Here is a 5,416-nt window from a genome sequence, read left to right on the forward strand (position 1 = left end):
CATACTTCCAACCAATCCTATTCCAGCGCCGCTTGTCTTACTTAGCACATATACCATCCGTAATGCCGCCGAAACAAGGGCTGTAGTTAGGCCTAGAGGAACTCGTACTTTATTAACTCAGAATTCAACCAGTTTAGTCCCTTATATTAGAGATCACATTGGATACACTGGAGACAAACAGCTGATAATTTATTTATATCTCCTCAAAAGATTCTGACGAGGATTTTAGGCTACATTAAGGTTTTCCATGAATATTGACTTCTCAACTTTGTACCGTTGGTAAGGATGTCACGGCTTTTGAACTACCTACATTACGCTCAACGCCTTTATTTGGATGTAATTTGATTATTTCTTAGTTAGACTTAAATAGGTACCAGGCCACAGTAACATCACAGGATGAGTAGATCTTCATGTCGGATCAGAGAAAGCTGTAGGGAAACTAGGAAAGGTTTGACCACAAGGACCCGCACCCCTAATTTACCTAAATGCCTAATAAAACGGGTTTTTCTGGCTGTCGCTGTTCAGCTTCCTAGTTCTAGTACATTTTTATGCATACTTGTATGCTTTTTTGACTCGAAACTCAAAGGATATGAGGTCATTTCAGCTTATTTTTTTCCCCAGTCTCAAGAGCTGTATAAAGTTCATTTCAAATTTGATGATTCTATAAATATCATATCGGTGTTCTAGTGTATGCTCTTTCGTGACTTATCGCCTTACCATCATTGGAATGACATTTAAAATCTATGTTTCCATCCAAGATATTATAGGTTATGACAGACTCGATTAGAATAGATTGAGTTTAGTGGAGTGAGCAAGTTAGCTAGCAAGTATGACGAAAGTTGATCTGACGTATTTAAAAGACATCTGTTAAGAAACATCCCGAGCTGCTTTGGAGATGTCTTATTCGGTTCAAGTGCATCCAGTTAAGCTGATTACAAAAAGTGATATCTGGACCTGGTGACGGCTGCACAGTGACCTTTTATATGCTGTGCAAGTCAATATTTTAGTGTAATGCCTACTGCGGTTAGGGAGTGTTAAGTTCTTCTTGTATAGGACAATATCATGCATAAAACCTGCTCACAGATAAGATGCCTATTAATAACTATATATAGTTTAACATAGTCAGCTTGGAGGCGACTTCATATGCGCTTAAGGCGAGGAGTGTCTTCAGGTTTGTAGTCGGTCCACTCTGCTCTTGAAGCCATCTGTATATCAGACATGTGTTGACTTTCTAAGGTTAAAGTTATTCATCTTCTCAGTTGAGTCGGCCTTGCATCTATAATTGTACCTCTGAAGAAATATATCAATAGAGGGTCACATGGTTCTACCTTCTAGTATATTAAATTGGAAGTGGAAAGGTGTATCAGATTGCTATTCTCCTCATCTTTTTTTGGGATGTATCTGCTGTAAAGAAAATGTTTTTTTTTCCATAGCAATATGCAATATTCAGATATTTAACTTCTTCAGAGAACTGTATCTTAACTCCATGGAAATATGGGTTTCTGTCTTCTTCGTTTTTATGAAAAAATTAACGAAGCTAATCTTTTTTGGTTGCACCAAGTCTCTAGTTTGTTAGAAAAATTCCAAATAAAAAATGAAGTTTACTTTGAGCAATTTTTGCCACAACTGTTGTTGCAGCTGTTAAATAAACAACTAAAAAGCGGATGCAAAGCAAAGAACTGAGTAGAATACTGTGTGCATATGTATGTGCCACAAAAATTGTGGAAGCAGCAAGTGCATTCAGACGACCAGATTGGGATGCAGGACCTACCAAAGAAAGGCATTTGCGTCGCACTTGAAAGGCGGCTGAGGGCAATGCAACTTAAAGAAAGACTCTGGTGGCAACAACTTAGAACTTTATCACTTGAAAGTTGACAAAAAAATAAGAAAATAAGAAATTTAAAATTTGTATCAACAAATTTATAAATATTGCAAAGAAGACACAAGCGGAAGTAAAGACACAACTTTTTGTAAAATTTCTTTTTAGCGTTTTACTACAACCAAATTTTTTCGATAGCATACATTTTTTCACTCCTCTTACTCGTTACCTTCTTCTTTCCTTAAAAGTTTTTTTTTCCTCCTTTGCTGTACACACACAAAACTTTCTTGTAAGTGCATTATTTCCGGCTTTTATAAAGTTTCTATTATTTATGCGGCGAACAAGAAAAAATATGTATTGAAGTTTGAGTTGCAAGTCGAATTTCGCCCCCGGGGAAGCCAAGGACTCATGCTTACGCTGTCGTCGGTCGCTCAGGGCGCTTGTAGTTACATTCTTACAACTTACTACAAGTTACTAGTTACAAGTTGCATCCTACTGCAGCAGCCAGTAATGCCGTGAGTGCATTTTGTGGCTTTTGTGTGCATGTGTGTGTGCATTGAAGCATTGACAAAAAAGCAAAGCTTTTATTTATTGAGCAAATTTTTGTGATTTCTTGCGCCGTTGGCTGGTAGAGTGCTTGCAAGTTGCAACAATGACATCGTTGTCGTTGTTGTCGTCGTTGTTAGTGTCTTCAATGCTTTTTGGCCGCTTACTTCAGCTTATAAAACATTTTTTGAGTACTTGCACAAGCTTCAAAGCGTAATGCACTTTTGAGGCTTTTTGCTCCCAAACACAATGCATACATGCACATTAATATAATAGTGGTATTCACAATCTTCAAACAACAACAAAACTAGCCAATCATGCTATTTATGCTATCTATGCACCATGCTAGACAGTATGCACCGGATCGTGAATACCCCTAATCACATAAAAGAGTTGTGTGTGTGTGTTTTAGGCTACTTAAATTATGCATGAACTTGTATTTTTCTGTCCTTTTTTAGCCATATTGTGGAGCTCTTTTATGTTTCGTTTGTGTTAACTTACAACATCTTTTTAAGCGGGTTTGCTCAGCGGAAATTGTTGAAAAATATTATAATAACATTGAAATAAAATCCAAAAGACGTATGCACATATAATTAAAATGTGCCTTTATGGGGACTTTCCGGCTACCTAAAATACTTATGGGGAAATTACAGGGGACATTTTGCGTACTGGCATATTGTTGTCGCCTCACACCAGCTGCACTGCCAAGTGCGGTTTCTATATCTTCGTTAATACTACTTATATGTCTAAATATCAGTAAATAGTTATTTATAATAAAACTAACGGTTTAAACGACTAATTTACTTGCTAAAATCGAGAAAATCAGGAAATTTTTAGTGCAACTTGCATAAAATCTACAGTTTTATTAAGGTATAACTTCTTGAGTGATCTGACCTAAAGCTAAAGGTTTTCTGACGTTCATTTGTGGATTCTGAGGAATAAGAAGACGGGTGTTAAACAAATGTCTCAGTCAGTGTCAAATGCGGAGAAAAGGGTGCTCACAACTGTGACTGAATTTAAAGTCAAATACTTTGTCTACTTGGGATCCGGCTCAAACACAATCAATAATGTGAGCTTAGAGATCTTATCAAAAATAATTTTTAACAACAGTTGATTGTTCGAGCTTGATAGGCAATTGAAAAGTGGATGCCTTTCGCGAGAAACAACAATCATACTCTATAAATCTCTAATGAGAAAGCTTTAAATTATTTCGAAAGAACTCTTCTACGCAAAACCTTTGACCCTTTCCGCGTTAGCGAGGGTGTACCGAAGAAGATATAACGATGAACTGTATAAGCGTGAAATTCAAAAGGGTTTTTAATGACCCGGAAAAACTGGCGTAACGTTGCAAACGAGAGAGGCAAATGGTGAGATTTCTCGGTTTGGGCCAAGCTAAAAAAATTGTGTGATGAGGTGGATAAACAGTTTGGGGTTGGTTAAACCATATAAGTGTTTGCGTTTGGGCACAATTTAGTTGAGGCTCTTAACCAAAATTCGTGAAATTTTCCCGCAGTTGTTTCTAGTGAATATATTTATAAAATTTGGCTTTATTTCCGGGGTTAAGCAAGAGCAGTGGTAAACTAAAAAAAAGTATTGTATATTTTTTAATATTAAGGCTACAATTTCCTTTCGGTTAAGCGATCACACAGATCTTTCAACTAGAAATCCATAAATTAAATGAGTTTATTTTTCACTTGTTTGTAAGGTGAAAGGCGGCTTACAATATTTTTTTTCAACACAAAACGTTATTCAAATATTACGGAATGCGCAAGGTGGGTTTATTCTCACCTCCAAAAGCACAAATGGTTTCAAAAATTTTAATTGAAACATTGTAGATAATCATTCTAGAAACGAAAAGAAGAAGATTAAAAATAATCTTCGCCATTATAATAAGTTTTTCTCACCCTTCCTCGCCTCTTGCTTTGATATTTCGTTATCAGTTCAGGTTTAATTCGCTTTCATGAAAATGTCAAGGAAAAAAATGCATATTTTCATATTTTCCGCTTTCTCTGTATCATAATTCTAAACAACGCGAGCAACAACCCTGACAAAAACCAGAAATAACAACAAATGACAGTAACCGCTACAGAAATTTTTGCGCATTATTATTATGGGATCGCAAGCAAATGGGGGGAGGGGAGCGGGGAGGCTGCGCTTCTGTAATTGCTTTAAAAAATGAAGGTACTGAAAACAGGAAGCGACGGCGACAAAGAAAAAACTCGTCAAAAGCAGATACTACTATGTATGCATGGATGTATGTATGTATGAATGCCAGACAGATTATTACCATATTGTGCATTAATACGCTTAAGTATACGAATATGTATTTGTAAGTAGATATACATGTATCTATGTTTGCGCCGTGGTAAATGTTGGTTAGCAAAAAATTCCAACGAAAATGAAACTCATTTACAGCATTAAGAGGAAACAGGAAAATTAAGTCATGATTTATAATTTTTTCCGTTTTGCGCTGATAATTTCAAACGCGCCCGCCTTCATCTCCTTGTGTGCACAAACAACTCAAGCGCCGGCAGCAACAGTATTCTTACAGCATTCTTTTCCACTCAATGATTGGTTTGTTGTTGGCTGTTCTTATACATACATACGCTTTTCTCCTTATCTCCCTTTGCTTCTCGTTTTGCTGCCTTCCTTTGTTAGTTCTCCCACCTACAACTTGCAACATAAACTGGCTGCTAAATGCCAGCAATGCGGCACGTTATGTTGCCCATTTAAAGCTGTCTTGCTGGCTGGCGTCTAGGCGTTCACTGTCGTGGTGTTAGTTGCCCTTAATGTGGCGAAGGAACAATGCACTAACGGTATTTATAATAAGCAGTACGGGTTACACGGCAGACATATTTTCGTACATATACACACTTACGTATTTAGTTATGCACACTTCGTGTCAAGCGCGTTGGAGCATACCTAGACTGTCCTTTGGGTTCAGGCTCAGCATAGCAAGCAGACAGTAGCAGTTCCCCAACAAATGCCTGACATCGATGCCTTTACCATTGCCGCAAACCTCACCTCACAGCAGACATAGGTGTGGCTGCC

This window comes from Rhagoletis pomonella, unplaced genomic scaffold, assembly GCF_013731165.1.
Source record: "Rhagoletis pomonella isolate Grant_MI unplaced genomic scaffold, Rhpom_1.0 Rhpom_scaffold_00007, whole genome shotgun sequence".
NCBI classification, from domain to species: domain Eukaryota; kingdom Metazoa; phylum Arthropoda; class Insecta; order Diptera; family Tephritidae; genus Rhagoletis; species Rhagoletis pomonella.